The 25,514-nt window shown below is 42.5% G+C and overlaps 1 protein-coding gene across 2 annotated transcripts in view; it reads left to right on the top strand.

Moving 5' to 3' along the window:
- The window catches only part of LOC128689253 (receptor-type tyrosine-protein phosphatase alpha-like), an 828,196-nt gene that overhangs the window by 355,508 nt on the left and 447,174 nt on the right, over nucleotides 1-25,514 (top strand). The window lies entirely within an intron of this gene.

The following is a 25,514-nucleotide window of genomic DNA, read 5'->3' as shown; positions in this document are numbered from 1 at the left end:
TGGTAGTCAGTAAATGTGGGGCTGATAGTGCTGTCCTGGGAGACAGTAATGGTGAAGCTGGAGGTGCTGTCCTGGGAGACAGAAATGGTGAAGCTGGAGATACTGTCCTGGGAGACAGTAATGGTGAAGCTGGAGATTTTGTCCAGGTAGTCGGGAATTATACGCAGGAAGGAATACATATAAATGACCTCATAGAGGACAGGAGCCATAGTAGGGAAACAAGTGTAGTCAAAGATAAGATAAAACCAATATTGCAAACTAGAAATACCGCAGGAAATAGCAAACAAGAGGACTCCAATAGCAATAGTGAGGATAAATTACCAAAAACAACTGGTGGGAGCTCCATTGTTGGTGCTAGGGAGGATAGGAATAAGACAGGGAAACATGCACCAACAGGGAATTCAGTCACAGAAACCCAAGGCAAACGGAAACCAAGCCTGTGCACATACTATGCACTTGGTATCTGCTGGCATGGGAAATCTGGAAAAACAGATGGGACATGCAACTATGACCACCCTAGAAAATGTCATGCCCATATGACAACAGGAAAATGCAAACTCCCTTCCTGTAAGCTTTTTCACCCTGAAATGTGTACCTCTTCAGTACAGGAAAGACTGTGCTATAACTTAAATTGCCAGGCATACCATCTAAAGGGGACAAAAAGATACAAAACATCCAGGCCATGGGAAAACCTGGGTAGCCACAGCCACTCAAGAGGGAGAGGTTTTTTAGTGCCAGGAAGGAAAAAAAACTGGCAGGAAATGGCAGAAATCGTACACTAAATCCAGTCATTCCTGGAGTGGAACCACAGTCGATGGCCTCCACTCCAAACCAACAGATACAGATACTAATGCCGGAAAAAAAATCCCCCCCCAGTACCAACAATACCACCAGTCCGATAACATTCTTCTTTGCAAATATACAGGGTCTAAAGCCAGCAACAAACAACAAAATACCTTTCATCCGTGGACTGCTTGCAGAGGCAAAGGCAATGTTCGCGGCTTTCACTGAGACCCACATAAAGGATCACTTGGACAACGAAATATGGATCCCAGGTTACAACCTATACAGATGTGACAGAGTGAACAGGCAAAAGGGGGGGGTTGGCCTGTACATTGCAGAGTCACTTGTTTGCACAGAACTGCTTAATGCCTCAAATGACGTAGTGGAAGTTTTAGCAGTAAAGGTCGAGAACCAAAACCTAGTCATTGTGGTAGTCTACAAGCCTCCGGATGCAACATCCCAGCAATTCCAGGAACAGCTGTTAAAAATTGACCACTGTCTGGAAAATCTTCCAGCTCCTGCACCCAACATCTTGCTCCTGGGGGATTTCAACTTAAGGCACCCAAAATGGAGGAATATAGCAAATAATATTGTTGCAGTAATAACACCAGGAGGCAGCTCTGATGAAAACTCACACTCACACGAGCTTTTAAATCTCTGCACAAAATTCAATTTAAACCAGCAAATAATAGAGCCTACTAGACTGGAGAATACACTAGACCTCATCTTCACTAACAATGATGATCTGATAAGAAATGTCACCATATCAAAAACAATATACTCAGATCACAACATAATTGAGGTTCAGACATGTATGCGTGGAGCCCCAGACCGACAAAATGAGACTAGTCACGAGGGAGCATTCACCAAATTCAACTTCAATAACAAAAACATAAAGTGGGACCAAGTAAACCAAGTCCTAACCGATATAAGCTGGGAAGATATACTAAGCAACACAGACCCAAACTTATGCCTAGAACAGATTAACTCGGTGGCACTCGATGTATGCACAAGGCTTATTCCTCTAAGAAAAAGGAGGAGTAGATGTAAAATAGAAAGAGACAGGCGCTCCCTTTACAGGCGACGGAAAAGAATAACAGAGCGGCTAAAAGAGGTCAATATATCTGAAATGCGCAGGGAGACACTGGTCAGAGAAATAGCAAGCATCGAACTTAAGCTAAAAGAATCCTTTAGGAGTCAGGAATCGCGGGAAGAACTAAAAGCCATAAATGAAATCGAAAGAAACCCAAAGTATTTCTTCTCCTATGCCAAATCAAAATCGAGAACAACGTCCAGTATTGGGCCCCTACTTAAACAAGATGGGTCCTACACAGATGACAGCAAGGAAATGAGTGAGCTACTCAAGTCCCAATATGACTCAGTTTTTAGCAAGCCGCTAACCAGACTGAGAGTCGAAGATCAAAATGAATTTTTTATGAGAGAGCCACAAAATTTGATTAACACAAGCCTATCCGATGTTATCCTGACGCCAAATGACTTCGAACAGGCGATAAATGACATGCCCATGCACTCTGCCCCAGGGCCAGACTCATGGAACTCTGTGTTCATCAAGAACTGCAAGAAGCCCCTATCACGAGCCTTTTCCATCCTATGGAGAGGGAGCATGGACACGGGGGTCGTCCCTCAGTTACTAAAAACAACAGACATAGCCCCACTCCACAAAGGGGGCAGTAAAGCAACAGCAAAGAACTACAGACCAATAGCACTAACATCCCATATCATAAAAATCTTTGAAAGGGTCCTAAGAAGCAAGATCACCACCCATCTAGAAACCCATCAGTTACACAACCCAGGGCAACATGGGTTTAGAACAGGTCGCTCCTGTCTGTCTCAACTACTGGATCACTACGACAAGGTCCTAAATGCACTAGAAGACAAAAAGAATGCAGATGTAATATATACAGACTTTGCAAAAGCCTTCGACAAGTGTGACCATGGCGTAATAGCGCACAAAATGCGCGCTAAAGGAACAACAGGAAAAGTCGGTCGATGGATCTATAATTTCCTCACTAACAGAACACAGAGAGTAGTCGTCAACAGAGTAAAGTCCGAGGCAGCTACGGTGAAAAGCTCTGTTCCACAAGGCACAGTACTAGCTCCCATCTTGTTCCTCATCCTCATATCCGACATAGACAAGGATGTCAGCCACAGCACCGTGTCTTCCTTTGCAGATGACACCCGAATCTGCATGACAGTGTCTTCCATTGCAGACACTGCAAGGCTCCAGGCGGACATCAACCAAATCTTTCAGTGGGCTGCAGAAAACAATATGAAGTTCAACGATGAGAAATTTCAATTACTCAGATATGGTAAACATGAGGAAATTAAATCTTCATCAGAGTACAAAACAAATTCTGGCCACAAAATAGAGCGAAACACCAACGTCAAAGACCTGGGAGTGATTATGTCGGAGGATCTCAACTTCAAGGACCATAACATTGTATCAATCGCATCTGCTAGAAAAATGACAGGATGGATAATGAGAACCTTCAAAACTAGGGAGGCCAAGCCCATGATGACACTCTTCAGGTCACTTGTTCTATCTAGGCTGGAATATTGCTGCACTCTAACAGCACCTTTCAAGGCAGGTGAAATTGCCGACCTAGAAAATGTACAGAGAACTTTCACGGCGCGCATAACGGAGATAAAACACCTCAATTACTGGGAGCGCTTGAGGTTTCTAAACCTGTATTCCCTGGAACGCAGGAGGGAGAGATACATGATTATATACACCTGGAAAATCCTAGAGGGACTAGTACCGAACTTGCACACGAAAATCACTCACTACGAAAGCAAAAGACTTGGCAGACGATGCACCATCCCCCCAATGAAAAGCAGGGGTGTCACTAGCACGTTAAGAGACCATACAATAAGTGTCAGGGGCCCGAGACTGTTCAACTGCCTCCCAGCACACATAAGGGGGATTACCAACAGACCCCTGGCAGTCTTCAAGCTGGCACTTGACAAGCACCTAAAGTCAGTTCCTGATCAGCCGGGCTGTGGCTCGTACGTTGGTTTGCGTGCAGCCAGCAGCAACAGCCTGGTTGATCAGGTGCTGATCCACCAGGAGGCCTGGTCACAGACCGGGCCGCGGGGGCGTTGACCCCCGAAACTCTCTCCAGGTAAACTCCAGGTAAACTCCAGTGCCAGAAGTCGGAGGCAGGAGGCCTATAGCCGGGCGTAGGCAGTGTTGTCACAAGCCAACATTACTGCAAATTAAAAAAATAAGAGGTGTGACTCAAGCCAGAGAGTTAAATGCAAGTCAAGGATAGATGAGCTAATGCATAATAAGAACCCATAAAGTGAGGGAAAAGAAAAGGAAAAATGACCAGCAGTTATTCTTGTGATGTCTGAGGTTTTCTCGGAACAACTGTGTTCATAATAATGAATTAGTGTCCAACTGGTCAGTAAAGTGCATACCTATATGGTTCACCTGGTCAGTAAAGTTCATATCTTGATAATGTAGTACAAGATGATAGTGCATTAGATAATAACAAGTGTATGGAAAATTTTATAGGAGTGATTACTTGTACATACCTCAACATTACATGCATACGAGTAATCTCCTTGGGAGACAACAACGATATTGTTTACCATAGTCACCCCGTGTAGACATGTGAGAAAACTTAACCACCTCTGGTCACTGCAGGTGGCCCCTCGACCCTCACAATCTTATCCATATCTATCTGAGACCAGTATAAATTGGGTAGCACCTTCAAGTACGGCGCTACTAATTAATTGTGGACTGTATAGATTATATTAGTTTAACTGAATGAACGGGGGGGGGGTAGGTTACACATGGATATACCCATCAAGGAAAAAACACTTGTACATAATCCCACCACTTACCAGATATTCTCTGGTGGTCACTTGATGTGGCTGGATCACCCATAACCTATCCAATTAAAACATACCTAACTGGCCAGTATCAGTCTGCTATAACTAGAAAGGTTACTTAACTATGGGTGATGGATGCTCCTTATTTCCTCCATTCACCATCTCTTTTCGATGTCCTGCTACACCGACACGGTTCTTATTCCAGCAGGACGAAGTATCCGTTGGTTTGTCCCGGTTTAGAAGTCGTGATTCCATGAACTTCACTTTCCTCGTGACGGGAACAACGTGGTCTAGCGTGTTCACTCGGAGCAAGGCGACTTATTTCACTTCACGCATTCTCTTAACTTAGCATTATTATCATTAATTACATTACAATTTACAAGACGATTTAATGTCTCATAATTATTATACACATTAGAGATCACTCCATTAAGATCTGCGACTGATGAGTGATGATTAAACCAAGGGTAATTTTCCCCAGGACACAGTCCATGGCGACGCGCCAGTCACCCAGTCCTTCCCTTATTCACTCATTTTACCACTTTATTACGGTGGTCCCGTAAATCACGTTCCCTCACTCTCCACCAGGAACAGTTACGACACTTCTTATTATGAAATGAGGCCTATATTAATCCTTAGGCCGCCGTGAACGCCAATTTCCTGGTTCCATGCTTTCCCAGCCTCCTCACTCCATTCAAAAACACTCCCGCCTCCCGTGCCCCAGCTCGACCTATCCCCCCGCACATCTGCGCATGTGCAGCGGGAACCCAGTTGGTTCCATTCAAAATACAAATACATTTTGACCCAAATCAACACATTAAACACTTATTAGGCACTATAGCTTCGGAAATTAAATAATTTCCACACTGCGGCCGGGCGGAAGTCGTTGTTAGATGACTTAAATTGCGTCTTCCTCCAGGAGATGATTCCAGCCCTCTCTAGATTGCGCTGCTGTTTTCCTAGTGGGTCTTACTACAATTTCTTCTTGCATTACTCGGTCAGTGTCTTCAATGTCACTCGTGTCACTTTCCCTTAGATTTCCATCTGCACTGGATTGAACACCATTTAATTCTAAGGGAATTAATTGATTAATGGTACGCAAACTTTCCTGACCACGACACAACACTTTGACGTTTCTGACAACACCTTGTGCATCTGGGTATAATGTAACTACCTTGCCCAGAGGCCACAATGTTCGATGTTGTTCAGTATCAATTAACACAATGTCACCTGGTTGAATGTTCTGTCGGTTTACTGCCTCTGGCGCACCATAAAAGTGTTCACGTAGTGTAAAAAGATATTCTTTATGCCACACATCGGACCAATGAGTAATTACCTTATTTAACATCTTGAACTTATCACTCAACACGGTCACGTTGTTGTAATCCTCATCACTTCCCTCGGGATTATCTCTATAGATAGGTGCAGTTTCTAACCTTCGTCTGCATATTAGGTGAGAGGGAGTCAGGATCTCCGCATCAGGAATGTCGCTCATGTATGACAGAGGGCGATTGTTTACCCGATTCTCTGCCTCCACCAACACTGCACGGAATTCCTGCAAATTAATTCTCTTCCTGTGTAGCACCTTACGAAGACATCTTTTCACTGTACCTATCATTCTTTCGTACAGTCCTCCCTGCCAAGGGGCTCTGGGAGTAATAAATTTCCAGACACACCCTCGCTGGGTCAACAAAGACTGTACATCATCACTCTTATTTAATTCCATCAAGTGTTGAGCACCCGCTACAAAATTGGTGGCATTATCTGAGATCATCAATCTTGGACAGGATCGTCTAGCTGCAAATTTCCGGAACAGCTGTATGAACTGTTCTGCAGACAAATCCTGAGCCACTTCTAGATGAACAGCCCTAGTAGCTGTACAAGTAAATAGACATACATACACCTTCAAGGGGACACCATCTGAAGTACCTGTTAAAATGATTGGCCCACTATAGTCCACTCCGGTCACATCAAATGGTTTTACCAACTGCACGCGTTCCTTGGGCAATGGTGGAGGACCTGGGTACATGTAGGTTCTGGCATCCACCCGGCGACATATTACACACGACTTGATAACCCTTTTTACACTTTTCCGTCATTGTGGAATCCAGGTTTCCCGAATACAGTTTAAGGTATCCTGTACCCCACCGTGCATCACGTTATTATGGGCACTAATGACAATCAAGGTTGTCAGGTGATGAGTTTTGGGCAGCAAGATAGGGTGCTTAGCATATTCTCCCAATTCAGCATTTTGTAACCTGCCTCTGCACCTAATTACATCATCCTCTAAATACAGCCCCAGCTTTTCTATTATTGAGCCTTTCACAATTTTTTCGTCCATCATTAATTTAATCTCATCCCTGTAGGTTTCTTCTTGTACCCTCTGTAGCCAGTATTTCAGGGGATGGGGAAAATTATATGAGATATTCATCTTACTTATAAATTTAAACACTAACCTTGTCACGCTAATCAGCTTGGGTAAGGAAGAATACCTATTAATGTCAATGGCTAAGGAGGGACTACTGACTGGAGCGGTGCTCACCATAATTTCGACAGAAGCAATATGTGCCTTTTACACTGGCCAGTTAATTTTGTCCACCAGCCAACTTGGCCCTTTAAACCACGATAAAGCACTCACAAATTTTTCATAAGTCAAGCCTCGAGACAAGAAGTCAGCCGGATTCTCGTCACCAGGAATGTGATTAAAGGTTAACATATGCTGACCCAAACTGTTATATTTCTCCTGCATTTGATTGATTTCAGCGACTCTGTTTTGTACATACACAATCTTACTGTTACCATTACGAATCCATTGTAAGGATACCTCGTTATCAGACCAAATTACGGTGTCGCTGATATTTATCTCTCGCAATTTATTTCTTATATAATTGGCTAATTTGACACCTACATAAATGGCCGTTAATTCCAACTGAGGTAAGGTACGTGATTTGATTGGAGCCACCTTAGCCTTAGACATAACAAGAGAAATGGCACTATTACATTGAAGGTAAGCGACTGCTCCATATGCTAATTTCGAAGCATCGCAAAAAATGTGGAGTACCTTTTCTCCATCTTGACTGGCCACATTACGTGGGAACTCCAACATTGGTAATTTTACATATTCACCTATTAGTTCTTCCCACCTTTCAACAAATTTCTCAGGTAGGGTTTCATCCCAAGCACACTTAAGCTTCCATGCTTCTTGTATCAACAATTTTCCTCTTATGGTAAGTGGGGACACTAAGCCTAGTGGATCGAAGCATTTTGAAACTTCTGCAAGTAAGACTCTCTTGGTTAATTTATTGGGCATGCTGTAGTTATTAGACTTCAACGATAACAAGTCTCTCTCTGTGTCCCAAGTCAGACCCAGCACATTACTATATTTAGACACTTCAACTCCAGGGTTGTCTTTATTTATTTGAGCCCTTAAACTGGACGAATTACTGTTCCATTCCCTCAGGGGCATATTTGCACCTTGCATTATTTCATTAGCCCCTTCATATATGCTCATTAGTTCCTCTTCAGTAGACGTCACCCCCAGGTCCACATAAAATTGTTTACCCATTACTCCACTCAGTGGACCACCCGTACGCTTAAGGTATGCATTTATCGTTGCCTGGAGTAGGAACGGACTGGAGGTAGCACCAAACAATACACTCCTGAAGCGAAAAGTCTTCAGGGGACTAAGTGGGTCATTAGGATTCTCGGGCCATAAGAACCTAGTGCAATCCCGGTCAGCCTCCTGCAGACCCACTCTCAGGAAAGGTTTACTTATGTCTGCCGTAAAGGCATAATTCTTAACCCTGAAGTTTAATAATATGTCTCCCAGTTTTTCCGTCAACGACGGACCTGTCATCAAACAGTCATTCAAACTAGGTTCATTATTGTTACTCCTGGCACTACAATTAAACACAATCCTCAGAGGAGTGGTCTTAGAATCCTTCTTCACTCCGTGATGTGGCAAATAGTGACCATAAATCTGGGCTTGCTCAGGAGGTACCTCCTCTATGAATTTATTATTTAACTGCTCATTAATTATATCATCGTAAGCAGTCAACAGTTCTGGTGTCTTGCTCAGTTCGTGGAGCTGAGCCTTTAATTGTCCATACGCCATCCGGTAATTAGTTGGTAGGTGTGGATGGTTCAGCTTCCACGGAAGTCTCACCCAGTATTGTCCAGATTCAAATTTAACATCCTTCTGGTATTGTTCTTGAGTAAAGGAATCATCTGGACTTTCTTCATTTACATTGATCCCTATGCTGTCCAATTCCCATAATTTATACACAGGTTCAATTTCATCCTCTATTGAAGTATATTTATACTGGGGTGATATTTCATGAGTAAGACACACTGTAACTGTATTTATGGCTTCCTCCAGTCATTCATTATCAGTACGAGGAAGCCTGCCATACATCACGTGACCTCCTGCGGTCCTTAGAAGGGTGACTCCGCATTTCTTTGTCATACCTTTTACAAAGGTGGCATAATGGTCACTACCTATCAAAATATCTATTGGCCCCACAGAATCATTATTTACACCAGAAGGTGCCAAATTTACCTTACTTGAAAGCCTTTCAGTAGCGTTACCAAGCCCTATTGTAGATATTTTCTCTGGGAGCCTATCCACAATTACAGCATTAATACGTTTTCTCTCATTGCCCAGCCTGACAGTTACATAAACAGTGTCGTATGACTAGGCCTTCTTATTCGAGAGAAAGCCAGATAGCTTGAGTATAGCAGGATCTCCCATTTGTACCTTCATCCCATTAAGGCAATTACGTTTTATGAAGGTACGTTGTGATCCCTGATCCAGTAATGCTGTTACAGTTTTGGATTTTCGCCGTTTGTCATTAATCACCACATCCAACACAGGTAAAGCTACCTCAGCTAGGCCATCGTTACCGACATTAGCTGCAATCTTTACGTTGGCTACTGTTGTGTCCGGGTTATTATCACTATCAGTACTATTGTTACCATCATTACGATTAGATCCGCCCTTACACATAGCTATGTGGTGTCTCCCCTTGTTACACTGATAACAATGGTGCAAGTTAGCACGGCAATCCCTTACATTATGATTTCCTAGACACCTGATACATCTAGCAAGCTCTTCCAATCTTTCCACTTTAACATCCCATGAATTATAGGCATTACAGTTCTTAGAGAAATGAGTACCGTTGCAGAAGATACAATCTCTCCTTTCTTTGCCTGACCTCTTATCAACTGGGCTACCCTTATTGTGGTACTTCCTCCTCTTGCTTTGATGTGGAGAACCACTATTACTGGCCCCTGTCACTTGATATGTGCCTACGTAACCCCGTTTAGTAGGTGACTTATGATTATTGATATTGGGATAAAGTTTCCTTTTGTGGAACTTGACAGGTGCACTGGGGTCTGTAGACGTGGTATTCCTAGAGGTAATGGGTTGGCTGGTCTGCAGTTGGACAATTAGCTCCTGCAGGCCCACTCTTATTTCTTCCAACCCGAAGTAACCCTTGTGATATCTGTTAGATAGCCACTCTACTGTCTTGTGGTTCAATTTATTCTGAATCAAGGCACTCAACAACCACTCTGCTCCCTCCATATCATATTTATTACTCAAGGTCTTAAGAGTGCTTTCTAGTTTGATCCTAAATTGCTGTAAGCTGTTGCGGTTGTGATCTGGAGTCTTCAAACTAGCCAAATTAGCTACTAGATCCAGCCTACTTTGCTCCAAGTTACCGTAAGTGACCTCCAACAAGTCAACTGCCTCACTATAGGAGTCATCTTCATTTGGGAATGCTTGTATGAGAACATGCGCATCTCCCCTTACTTGTCCCTTTAAATAGCATAATTTGGTAACACTTGCAAGATCACTACTATCATGTACGACTGCTTTAAAGATAGACCAAAACTCCTCCCAGTTTTGTCCCGGATTAAACACAGGCATGCATAATTCTGGGAGTTTTGGTAGACACCTCTGATTTTCCTAACTAGGTTGACCAACAACATTATCTACACCTTTTACCTTCTCTAAAGCCTTAGTTTTGCAGGACACAATGTCGTCCTCCACTTCATAATATTGATCCAGCAGCCGCTCCCTTTCAGCATCATCTGCACAATTCACCAGAAGATCGCTCTCACAGTCCTTATACCACAATTTATATGACTCATATCTACTTTCTAAGGCATCTAGGTGTAGCTTTAATTCATCAGGGTTTACCGTTTCTTGTCTCATTAACTCCATACACTTGTTGTATGATTTAGAAACATGACCCTTCCGAGCTTGTAGTGACACTTTCTTTGCTTTGGCATCCATGGACTTGCCAGCCGCACTAACTTCCTCAGACCCAGCCATGGTTAGGGAATTAATAATCACCAATTATACGACTTAAGTAGACACTTTGTGTGAGTAATTCTTGCACTTGTATAAATCCTAGCCACCCATGTGCTAGTAATTAATTGGGCTAATTATCATCCACCACACGACCAATTAAATTTGTGTGCCCTATACCCACTTTCTTCAATCAGTCACTTAATTATTAAGTAATTCAATTAATTTTTCACTGATAGCATCCGGTTCAGGAAGGACCAGCAGGCAGATATGGAAAATTTTATAGGAGTGATTACTTGTACATACCTCAACATTACATGTATACGAGTAATCTCCTTGGGAGACAACAACGATATTGTTTACCGTACTCACCCATGTAGACATGTGAGAGAACTTAACCACCTCTGGTCACTGCAGGTGGCCCCTCGACCCTCACAATCTTATCCATATCTATCCGAGACCAGTATAAATTGGGTAGCACCTTCAAGTACGGCGCTACTAATTAATTGTGGACTGTATAGATTATATTAGTTTAACTGAATGAACGGGGGTGGGGGGGGAGGTTACACATGGATATACCCATCAAGGAAAAAACACTTGTACATAATCCCACCACTTACCAGATATTCTCTGGTGGTCACTTGATGTGGCTGGATCACCCATAACCTATCCAATTAAAACATACCTAACTGGCCAGTATCAGTCTGCTATAACTAGAAAGGTTACTTACCTGTGGGTGATGGATGCTCGTTATTTCCTCCATTCACCATCTCTTTTCGATGTCCTGCTACACCGACACGGTTCTTATTCCAGCAGGACGAGGTATCCGTTGGGTTGTCCCGGTTTAGAAGTCGTGATTCCATGAACTTCACTTTCCTCGTGACGGGAACAACGTGGTCTAGCGTGTTCACTCGGAGCAAGGTGACTTATTTCACTTCACGCATTCTCTTAACTTAGCGTTATTATCATTAATTACATCACAATTTACAAGACGATTTAATGTCTCATAATTATTATACACATGAGAGATCACTCCATTAAGATCTGAGACCGATGAGTGATGATTAAACCAAGGGTAATTTTCCCCGGGACAGAGTCCATGGCGACGCGCCAGTCACCTGGTCCTACCCTTATTCACTCATTTTACCACTTTATTACGGTGGTCCCGTAAATCACGTTCCCTCACTCTCCACTAGGAACAGTTACGACACTTCCTATTATGAAATGAGGCCTATATTAATCCTTAGGCCGCCGTGAACGCCAATTTCCTGGTTCCATGCTTTCCCAGCCTCCTCACTCCATTCAAAAACACTCCCGCCTCCCGTGCCCCAGTTCGACCTATAACCCCGCACATCTGCGCATGCGCAGCGGGAACCCAGTTGGTTCCATTCAAAATACGAATACATTTTGACCCAAATCAACACATTAAACACTTATTAGGCACTATAGCTTCGGAAATTAAATAATTTCCACAAAGTGTATTAGATAATAGCAAGCAAGACTGAGCGAAGAGGGTAGCATGGTACGACATCTGAGTCGAAACCCAGGTCTCATGCAGCCAGACATCGCTGCCAATCATCATAAGTGTTAAGGTGTGACACTAAAACGAAGAGTAAAGTACAAATCTAGTGCTGTGATTGAAGCACTGTAAATGGGATTAAAGCAAATATAGAGAAGAATCTGAAGTGGAACCAAGACGTCAGGAGTGCGCCACAACGAGTCTCAACATTGCCAGCCGATAATACTCACCTAAGAGTGGTGGTTAGGGTCTAGGTTCCACCATCAGTAACGTGAAGGTGTCCTCTTAGTGTGAGCAAGGAATGGGCTGATAACGAGCAGTAATTGGTACTTAAATCCAGAAGTCAGGGTAGGTAGTTAGGTGCGTCTATTAGACTAGTTAGTCACTAGGAAGTACAATAAATAGAGACATCTAATGTGACATAATAAACAATATACATAACATAAAATCATGGTAAATGCTCCAAAATGAATAAAATAGACCACAAAATGACGAGCGGTTGCAGTCAGACCCAAAGACATAATAATTATCGCTGTGACTATACCCTTTCTATATGGTGTTCTATGGTCCTGACATAAGAGAAAACGGAGCGTTTGTGAGGCTAACTGCATTACATTACTAGCTTCATACAGAAACTCTGAAAAAAAAAGCGATTTCCCCGAAAAAAAATTTCCTGAGTCATGAAGTACTGCCTCGTTTTCGCTGAATATCTTGGAAGTAAGTTATTTACTTATTTCACTAAGGGGAACATTTACTATTTAATTAAATGAAATAATTTTCACAAGAATCACAAAACATTGTTCTTAATTTTAAAGAAGTTTTATTGGCTATATTCCAAATATTTTGGGATTTGTGTGGGAGTAAAGGGCAGATATTTTGCAGTATGTCAATAACTTACCACTTTTTTTTGTGGAATAATGGAAAGATATTTACAGGGTTGTACATCATCAAAATTACGCATTAGCATTGTTCTATCAGTAGCAAGTCCCCAGACAAGCTTCCATAGTGTCATTTAGGCTCCGCTAATGATAACGACAAGTGAAGAGGCGGGGTCAGGAGCTGTAACTCGACCCCTGCAAACCACAAATAGGTGAGTACATGCCTATATATATATATATATATATTTATTATATGTCGTGCCGAATATGTAAAACTGGTCAATTAGCAAGAACTGATTTAAAATTAAGTCCTTTCTACAATTTTCTGTTATACGTTTAAAGATGTATTTTTTTCATTAATGTTGATGTAAAAATTTATAATTTTGCAACAAAAGGAACATAGAAAACTTACCTAACTTTATTATAACAAGAACAATTTATTTTAGCCTAACCCAACTAAATATATTTTAGATTTGTTTACAATAATTTAATACTAAACAAACACAGTGAAATATATTTTTTTTGCTAGGTTCAGAATAATTTTGGCGAAATTATTGCATACACAAATTTTCACTTGTCCTATATGGCAAGATGAGCGTTGCTATTTAAGCCAAGATAGCAAGTTCTGCCTATTCGGAGGAGACTTCAGACTTGAGGAGACACTCTTCGACTGGCTTCTGCACTGGCAAGACGTACCTGCTCCTGCTCCTGGTTGGGAGGATCAGACCTCGACACTCGGCAATTGGAACAGGCAAGAGAAGAGGAATTCTTCATCCCGCTCCAGGACTTGGTGCGTAGCTGGCTGCCTGCCCCTGGGCAGACAGTTGGCCTCTGCACTCTTGTAGCTGGGTGAAGTCTTCCCTACTCTATCCCTGCGATCCCCGTTGGGGAGGGGAACCTGTACCAGCGTCGTCTTCACCTTCATGCACGATGAGCTACGCAAATCGTGTCAAGATCAAGCCAACAAGTGGTACCGTTGATGATTCAACGAAGATTGCTCTTGCAACTGCTGTTCAAGGAACACTGCAAGTTAAATTCAACGCCATTTTATCTCTGAAAGAAGCATTCATTGTTGTGTGTCACGACGATGCTGAAGCAGAGAAGCTACTCACTACAGATGCCACCACTACACTCACTGCTCAAGGGTTTACTGTTATGTCATCTCCTGCCCTCAAGGCCAGGAAATCAGTATTCCTTAAAAAACTAGACAAGATTCTGACGTCTCAATCACCTGCAGAACTCAAGACATCCATCGAGACGCAAAATACTTGGGCTACTGTTGACAGCATCACAAAAATCCCGAATGCATCGTCCATGCTCAAGGTCACCTTCACCGACGTCAACATGGCTGCCACTGCTCTGAACGAAGGTCTTGCTGTTTACTACTACTTCATCAGTCCAACCTACATCGAAGCAGAAAGATATCAGTATATCCAACATTGCTGGAACTGTTATTCTTACCATCACACCACCAAAGCATGTCCAGTAAAAGACAAGAAGTTCTGCACTACATGTGGTAGTGAGGGACACACCTTCAGTTCCTGCACCATTGCTACTCCAACACAACCATCGTGTTTAAACTGTAAGAGCAACGACCACCATACACTGGCAGCAAAATGTCCTACACGAAAGGATATTGTGAAGAAAACACAAGAAGCACCAAAGAAAAAACCTACTAGCAACACACCAACGTATGCAGCAATTGCAAAGATCCAAGCTAATACTACGAAATTACTTCAAGCTACTACTCAGCCAGCCTCTACCATCATCACTCCTCCAGCATGTGACGTAACCAAGATCCACTACTGTCTACTATACGCTCACATGCAGAATATGGCTGTACCTGGATCTTTTAACTCGACCATCAACGAGTTATTTGCACTAAATAATATGCCATCATTTATATTCCCAACATCTCCACCTTCGGAAGAAATACTAAAATTCACCAAAGACCTAATCAACACTTCTGCATCAGCAGCTCCAACACCACCAACACCTAGTGACGTCACTCCAACAAGGCCTCCTATTCGTCGATCGCCTCCTGCTCGTCGATTGGCTCGTCGTGGCGGCGTACCTCCTTCACCTCCACCCACCACTACTCATATGGACCAATCAGAAGCCTCGATTCTCCCACAGTCTTCTACACACTCTCTAGCGGAGACACCAACATTGAAAGCACCTTCAATGCGGCAACCACCAGCAAAAACCTCTCCAGCTATCTCTCGACGTATTAATACAGAAGACCAACATCAAGATCAATACCTGCACTGGAAAGATATAACTTTTTATACGACTCCTGACCAAGAACCTACCATGACTGTCGACACTTTGTACGAGAAATTACTCGACAGAACAGTCAAGTTTACAAATCGTAAAGGATCCCACTGCTCCACCACTACTCTCCAGATGACCTTGGACCAGTTACAAGCCAACCCAGCATTTCGACCTAAGATTACAAGACTACTTATCGTTTCCTTCCAACAAATGCACAACATAAGGAATGCCTCCTTCACGAAAGAAACGAAGTAACTCCAGACTCACATATTAACGACACCTGACCAATCAAGAAGCTTGCCTCCCTTGACCACTCTTCCAGCTCCTGCCAGCCGCCAATCAACATCAAGATGCAGCAATTTTTCGTCCAGCAAGTTGCAGTCAGGGCCTGCAGAGCTCCTGTTGTATCTACATCGTCTTTTGTTATCGTTATTGTGGCTTAGCAGTTGGGTCTAGTCCTGACTCTTCTCTCTTCGACTCAAGACATTCCTCTCACCGTCTATTCTTCGCACTGTCCCCACTTGCCCCTCGCCCCTCGTGGGTACTTACCTGTGAGTCCTATCGTATCGTATCGTGCCTATTCGGCACGACATATATATATATATATATATATATATATATATATATATATATATATATATATATATATATATATATATATATATATATATATATATATATATATATATATGCAATAAGATCACAGTAAACAGGTGATTTCAGAATATGCAAAACAACCACTGTGAAAGAATAGTGAAATTCCAAGCGCTTTCGTGACTACTCACATTATCAAGGAACAATGAAAGTAAAGCATCAAAGGAAGGTATATAAAGGGTCTAGCCCACACATCACTATCAGATCCCACAACAAAGGAACACCTGACGCGCGACTCATAAGAAAGGGAACACTGCAGCAGACCCGCCGGCCCAACTAGACAGGTCCTTCACACAACCCACCAACAAACTATTCTACCCAAGAAATAAGAATTTTAAAATTATTATTTGTCCAATGTATTATTAAATTCTTCCCAAATTCTATTAATTATAAATGGATCTAATTTATATAAAACAAAGGAAATATTCATATTATTGCCAAAACTGCTTTTTATGAAACAAGATTAAATTATATTCCTGTTGACCATGGACTTGCTTGATACAACTTTCTCAACTTTTTGAAAAATCAATTGGATGAACATCAAAATGGTATACAATACCGACAGGTTGGTAGGTAAGACACATAGGCAACAGTTAGGCAACTTTATTCCGAAACGTTTCGCCTACACAGTAGGCTTCTTCACTCGAATACAGAAAGTAGGCAGGAACAGTAGAGATGTGAAGACGATGTAATCAGTCCATCACCCTTGAAGTCGTAGAATTTGAGGTTGTCAGTCCCTCAATTGGATGGTTAAAATCTCTCACATGAATAAATAGATCATTGGAATCTTGTCCAGTTCTAATGCTATATTTATGTTGTTTAAATCTTAGTTCGAGATTTTTACCAGTTTGACCATAATAAACTTTATCGCAAATTTTACAAGGAATCTTATGAGAACATAAGAACATAAGACTGTAGGAACACTGCAGAAGGCCTACTGACCCTTGCGAGGCAGGTCCTTATCAAAACGACCTCCACCCAAAGCCACCCAAGAAATAAAAGTCTTAAGAAGAGAAGGCATATCAACCAAGTTTTCATGGCAAGGGAGAACCAACATATTTTTAGTTGAATAAGGCTGATATGCCTTCTCTTCTTAAGACTTTTAATATCAAAGTTGTATTTAAAAATCTTGATACAGTAAAAAAAAACTTTTGATAAAGAATTTCCCCCAAAATGCTGATGGATGTGTCTATAAGATTGCTTGTAAAATTTGTGATAAAGTTTATTACGGTCAAACTGGTAAAAATCTTGAACTAAGATTAAAACAACATAAATATAGCATTAGAACTGGACAAGATTCCAATGCTCTATTTATTCATGTGAGAGATTTTAACCATCCAATTGATTTTCAAAAAGTTGAGAAAGTTGTATCAAGCAAGTCCGTGGATGACAGAAATATAATTGAACTTGTTTCATAAAAAGCAGTTTTGACAATAATATGAATATTTCCTTTGGATTATATAAATTAGATCCATTTATAATTAATAGAATTTGGGAAGAATTTAATAATACATTGGGCAAATAATAATTTTAAAATTCTTATTTCTTGGGTAGAATAGTTTGTTGGTGGGTTGTGCGAAGGACCTGTCTAGTTGGGCCGGCGGGTCTGCTGCAGTGTTCTCTTTCTTATGAGTCGCGCGTCAGGTGTTCCTTTGCTGTGGGATCTGATAGTGAGGTGTGGGCTAGACCCTTTATATACCTTCCTTTGATGCTTTACTTTCATTGTTCCTTGATAATGTGAGTAGTCATGAAAGCGCTTGGAATTTCACTATTCTTCTTCTTGATGATTTGCCGGTACTTAAGGCCCGGGTCTTCTCCAGATGATGACCCGGCGATTTCACTATTATTTCACAGTGGTTGTTTTGCATATATATATATATATATATATATATATATATATATATATATATATATATATATATATATATATATATATATATGTATGTATGCATGTGTGTGTGTGTGTGTGTGTACTCACCTAGTTGTACTCAACTAGTTGTGGTTGCAGGGGTCGATTCATAGCTCCTGTCCCCGCCTCTCCACTGGCCGCTACTGGGTCACTTTCCCAGAACCGTGAGCTTTATCATATCTCTGCTTAAAGCTATGAATCGATCCTGCCTCCACTACATCGCTTCGCAAACTATTCCACATCCTCACTACCCTGTGACTGTGTGTGTGTATACACATAAAGGGGAGGAATGGCACGAAAGAATCACAGAAGCGTCACCAGACATCATAGCTGTCACAGAAACCAGCTCACAGGATTGATAACAGATGCGATCTTTAAATCAGGATATCAGATCCTGAGGAAAGACAGAGGGAACAGAAAGGGTGGAGGAGTGGCACTGCTCATCAAAAACCAATAGTATTTTGAGGAGTTGGAGAGTGGGGACAGAAGAGAAGCAAGGGACTACATAATAGGAACACTTCAGACCGGAGGTCCCAAGGTGATGATTGCCGTGATGTAAAACCCACCACAGAGCAGCACGAGGCCAAGACAAGAATAAGATGTGAGTAACAGAACGATGGTTGACACAAACGCTGAAGTAGCCAGAAGGGCCCATGTGGGCAGGGCAAAGCTACTGGTTGTGGATGACTTCAGTCACAAAGAGATTGACTGGGTATACCTGGAGCCACTTATGGGCTCAGAAACGTAGTGGACTAAGATGATGGAGGTGGTACTGGAAAACTTTATTCATCAACATGTTAAAGACTCTACCAGAGAGAGAGAGAGAGAGAGAGAGAGAGAGAGAGAGAGAGGAGGACGAACCAGCAAGACTGGACATAGTATTCACCTTGAGTAGTGCAAATATTGAGGATATCACATATGAAAAGCCCCTCAGGGCTAGTGATCATTTGGTTCTGTTCCTCGAATACATAGTAGAGTTACAAGTGGAGAAGGAAGCATTAAGGGCAGGACAAATTACAATAGAGGGGACTACACAGACATGAGGAATTTCCTGCACGAGGTTCGGTGGGGCAGAAAACTGGCAGGGAAATCAATAAACGAGATGGACAACAATATGCAAAGAAGTAGTGGAGAGATTTACACCCAAGGGGAATAGAAATAATGAGAAGGCCAAGACGAGCTCTTGGTTCACCCAAAGGTGCAGAGAGGCCAAAACCAAGTGTTCTAGAGAATGGAAGAAATATAGAAGACAAATGACCTAAGAAAATAAGGAGAGTAGTTGAGCCAGAAATGGAGGAGGCCCAGTGACAATACGAAAATGACATAGCAGCGAAAGCCAAGTCTGACCCAAATCTGTTGTACAGTCAGATCAGAAGGAAAACAACAGTCAAAGACCAGGTAATCAGGCAAAGAAAGGAAGGAGGGCAGAGTACAAGAAACGACTGAAAAATATGTGAGGAGCTCAACATGATCTATAGAAATATTCACAGTGGAGACCAAAAGGTCTCCAGAAAGATGAAGGGGTGGGGTGCACCATCAAGTGCTGGACACAATACATGCAACTGAGGAGGAGGTGAATACGCTGCTAAGGTAACTAGATACCTGAAAGGCGAATAGGCCAGATAACATCTCTTCATGGGTCCTGAGAGAGGGAGCAAAGGCGCTATGTGTGCCACTGATAACAATCTTCAGCACATCTATCGAAACTGGGCGACTACCTGAGGTATGGAAGACAGCAAATGTAGTCCCAATTTTTAAAAAAGGAGACAGACATGAAGCATTAAACTACAGACCAATGTCACTCATATGTATAGTATGCAAAGTCATCCCCATCAGGAGAAGAGTAGTGGACCACCTAGAAAGGAATGAAATTATCAACGACAAACAGCACGAATTCAGGGACGGGAAATTCTGTGTCACAAATCTACTGGAGTTCTTTGACAAGGTGATAGGAGTAAGATAAGAGAGGTATGGGTAGATTGCCTTTTCTTGGATTGTAAGAAGGCCTTTGACACAGTCCCACACAAGAGATTAGTGCAAAAGCTGGAGGACCAGGCAGATATAACAGGGAAGACCTGACGTGACGAGGTGTCAGAGTGGGCGCACGTGAACGAGCGGGGTTCCACAGGGGTCAGTCCTAGGACCGGTGCTGTTTCTGGAATATGTGAATGACATAAAAGAAGGAATAGACTCAGAAGTGTCCCTGTTTGCAGGTGATGTGATGTTAATGAGAATTTAATCGGAGGAGGACCAGGCAGGACTACAAAGGGATCTGGATAGGTTGCAGGCCTGATCTAGCAAATAGCTCCTCGAGTTCAACCACACAAAGTGCAAAGTCATGATGATCTGGGAAAGGCAAAGAAGATCTCAGACTGAGTACAATCTAGAGCGGCCAAAGGCTACAAACCTCAACCATGGAAAAGGATCTTGGGGTGAGTATAATACCGAGCAAATCTCCTGAGGCACACATCAACCAAATAACTGCTGCACCATATGGACGCCTAGCAAACCTAAAAATTACATTCCGACATCTCGGTAAGGAATCGTTAAGGACTCTGCACACCGTGTACGTCAGGCCCATACTGGAGTATGTAGAACCAGTTTCGAATCTACACCTGGCGAAGCATGTCTGGAAAATAGAGAAATTGCTATGATTTGCAAGGAGACTACTCCCAGAGTTAAGGGGTATGTCCTACGAGGAAACGTTAAGAAAAATCGAACTGGCAACACTGGAGGACAGGAGGGATAGGGGGGACATGATAACGACATAAAATACTGAGGGGAATCGACAAGGTGGACAGAGACAGGATGTTCCAAAGATGAGACATAGCAACAAGGTGTCACATTTGGAAGTCATAGAGTTTTCAGGAAGTGGAATAGTCTGGAGAGTGATGTAGTGGAGGCAGGATCCATACATACCATTAAGAAGAGGTATGATAAAGCTGATGTAGGAGGGAGAAAGTGACCTAGTAGCGACCAGTGAAGAGGCAGGACCAGGTGCTTTGAATCAACCTCTACAACCACAATTAGGTGAGTACAGTTAGGTGAGTATACACATGCAGTGCCCAGCTCAGAGACGGAACCAGGAGCTGTGGCTCCCGAAACCACGTATAGGTGAATACATATAGGTGATTACTCACACAAAAATACTCATTTTTGAGAGCAAACATGTGAGTGAACAAAGGGTATTTTGTACTCATTCTAATTCTACTCATTCTAGCTGTGTTGTTCCTAGAATGCTCAGGGTATATTTCGAAATGGTTCTGAGCTATATATGGTTAAAGAAAATTTTAAGGTAGAGCAGTACAGCAGTTCAGCATAGACCTTTGTTGACGATATAGATGGTAGTAGTAGATCCAAGAATGAGTATTCCCTATCACTTAATAACAACTATAAACAGTCATAGAGTTGTAAGGCAGTGGAATAGCCTAGAAAATGACATAGTGGAGGCAGAAACCATACACAGTTTTAAGACGAGGTTTGATAAAGCTCATGGAGCGGGGAGAGAGAGGGCCCAGTAGCAACCGGTGAAGAGGCGGGGCCAGGAGCTAAGACTCGACCCCTGCAACCACAAATAGGTGAGTACAAATAGGTGAGTACACACACACACACACATACACACACACACACATACACACACACACACACACACACACACACACACACACACACACACACTGCTATCACACACTGCTACCTGCAACCACAAATAGGTGAGTACAAATAGGTGAGTACACACACACACATATACACACACACACACACACACACACACACACACACACACACACACACACACACACACTCACACACACACACACACACACACACACACACACACACACACACACACACACACACCGCTACCACACACTGCTACCTGCAACCACAAATAGGTGAGTACAAATAGGTGAGTACACACACACACACACACACACACACACACACACACACACACACACACACACACACACACACACACACACACACACACACACACACACCGCTACCACACACTGCTACCTGCAACCACAAATAGGTGAGTACAAATAGGTGAGTACACACACACACATATACACACACACACACACACACACACACACACACACACACACACACACACACACACACACACACACACACACACACACACACACACACACACACCGCTACCACACACTGCTACCTGCAACCACAAATAGGTGAGTACAAATAGGTGAGTACACACACACACACACACACACACACACACACACACACACACACACACACACTCACACACACACACACACACACACACACACACACACACACACACACACACACACACACACACAGACACACACACACACACACACAGACACACACACATACACACACACACACACACACACACACACACACACACACACACATACACACACACACACACACACACATGAACAACTTACAATATATGACGGGTCTAATAAGCTCAGCTTACCAAATATGTCGAACTCCATTAAAAATTATACTTTTCTTAATTTTTTTTAAAGATTTTTATATGTATTTTTTTTCAGTGACAATTATACATAAAAAAAATTCATTTTCTTACAAATGTCACTTAGAAATCTCGCCTACCCAAATTTAATATATATATATATATATATATATATATATATATATATATATATATATATATATATATATATATATATATATATATATATATATATATATATATATATATTTATCACATAGGCCGATTCCCACCAAGGCAGGGTGGCCCGAAAAAGAAAAACTTTCACCATCATTCACTCCATCACTGTCTTGCCAGAAGGGTGCTTTACACTACAGTTTTAAACTGCAACATTAACACCCCTCCTTCAGAGTGCAGGCACTGTACTTCCCATCTCCAGGACTCAAGTCCGGCCTGCCGGTTTCCCAGAATCCCTTCATAAATGTTACTTTGCTCACACTCCAACAGCACGTCAAGTATTAAAAACCATTTGTCTCCATTCACTCCTATCAAACACGCTCATGCATGCCGGCTGGAAGTCCAAGCCCCTCGCACACAAAACCTCCTTTACCCCCTCTCTCCAACCTTTCCTAGGCCGACCCCTACCCCGCCTTCCTTCCACTACAGACTGATACACTCTTGAAGTTATTCTGTTTCGCTCCATTCTTTCCACATATATATATATGTATATATATATATATATATATATATATATATATATATATATATATATATATATATATATATATATATATATATATATATATATATATATATATATATATATAAAAGTAGTGAAAAAAGCGGCTGGGGGGTGTATCCGGTTTTTAGGCATGCGGCTGGGCGGTGTATCCGGTTTTAGGGGGTGCGGCTGGGCGGTGTATCCGGTTTAGGGGGTGCGGCTGGGCGGTGTATCCGGTCTAGGACCAGCGGCTGGAGGGTCACCTTTTCACACCTAGGTGTTACTTCCGGTTTTGACCATGACCTCGCCCTCGAGACTACCTCACCCTTGACCACCCCCCCACCAAGACCCCCACCCACGACCCCCCCTTCGCGACCCTCCTTCGCGACCCCGCCGTCGCACCGCGCGCCGCGCCCGCGCGCCCGCCCGCGCGCCCGCCCGCGCGCCTGCCCGCGCCCTTCGCGACCCCCGCCCGCGCCTTCTGCTGCGCCTTCTGCAGCGTCGTCCGGATCGCCCCCGCGCCTCGAATTTTTTTCCGATTTTTTTCGAATTTTTTTTTGAATTTCATTTTCTTGTGCTCTCCATCTCCTCGGATCAAGTTTTTAAGGTTCCCCCCTCTCACTTTCACCCCCCCATCCCCAAAAAAAAATTTCTCGAAATCAAAGTCTCCATCTCCTCAGATCAAATTTTTAAGGTTCCCCCTCCCACTTTCACCCCCCCAATCCCAAAAATTTCTCGATAATACAAGTTTTTGGATTCCCCCCCCTATGGGGTTTTGAATTTCTTATGATCACCTTGGATCAAATTTTTGGATTACCCCTCCCACTTTCACCCACCCCCCACCTCAAATTTTTCTCGATAATACCAAGACTCCATCTCCTCGGATCAAATTTTTTGGATCCCCCTATGGGTTTTCGAAATTCTCCATCTCCTTGGATCAAGGTTTTTTTTTTGGATTGTCCCTCCTTCCACCCCCCCCAACCCCAAAAATTTCTCAATATTACAAGATTTTGCATTCCCCCCTATGGGGGTTTTCGAAATTCTCCATCTCCTTGGATCAAATTTTTAAGGTTCCCCCCCTCCCACTTTCACCCCCCCCCAACCCCAAAATTTCTCGATAATACAAGTTTTGGATTCCCCCCTATGGGGGTTTCGAAATTCTTATGATCTCCTCGGATCAAGTTTTTCTCGAAATCAAAGTCTCCATCTCCTTGGATCAAATTTTTGGATTACCCCTCTCACTTTCACTCCCACCCCAAAATTTCTCGATAATACCAAGTTTTTTGGATTCCCCCCTCTGGGGGTTTTTCGAAATTCTTATGATCTCCTCGGATCAAGTTTTTTGGATTCCCCCCTCTGGGGGTAAGCATTCAAAATAGACTCCTCCTATGGGGCCTGCTTACTACAGGTCTCATGTATTCCTCTCATTAAGTCAAATGACCTAAGAAGGGTGTTTACTCGGCGGTCAGTGACGTCAGTATTCCTCTCATTAAGTTAAATGAACTAAAAAGGACCACGCACACACAGGCTGAATCTTGTCGATCCTTTTAGTTCATTCAAGTTAATAAGGGGACACAATACATCAGAAAGACACATTTTTTTCGTTAATACCCACATTTTCTTTACAACACAAGTCTAGACATTTTTTTAACTATTTCATCTCAGGTCACTCCCCACGAAGTAACCTCCTCCCCACCCTCCCAAACCCTCACACTCCAACCAACACCTCACAATTTTCACTCATAACCCCCAATTTTTCTCGTTTTAACCCTTTTAGTTCATTAAAGTTAATAAGGGGACACAGTGCATCAGAAAGTCACCACATCGCTTACATCCACTTTCGTTAAATTCACTACTCACAATTTTACATATTACGAAGTTAAATACGCACTTTTACTTTGAACATCTTCAAAACACTCATAAATCATTTGAATACTCACCAAAAAATACCTTTATACATTTCCAAACAACACTGAAATACTCCAAAAACATCATTTGAACACCCCCAAATCACCTCTGAATACTCCCAGAACACCTTCATAAGTACTCTTGCACATCATTTGAACACCTTCATAAGTACTCTCATAATCATTTGTACACCTTCAAAAAACACCTTTGAATACTCACATAAACACCCTTGAACACC

Source organism: Cherax quadricarinatus, chromosome 18 (genome assembly GCF_038502225.1).
Source record: "Cherax quadricarinatus isolate ZL_2023a chromosome 18, ASM3850222v1, whole genome shotgun sequence".
Classification (NCBI taxonomy): domain Eukaryota; kingdom Metazoa; phylum Arthropoda; class Malacostraca; order Decapoda; family Parastacidae; genus Cherax; species Cherax quadricarinatus.
This window is presented reverse-complemented; position numbering and strand designations above follow the sequence as displayed.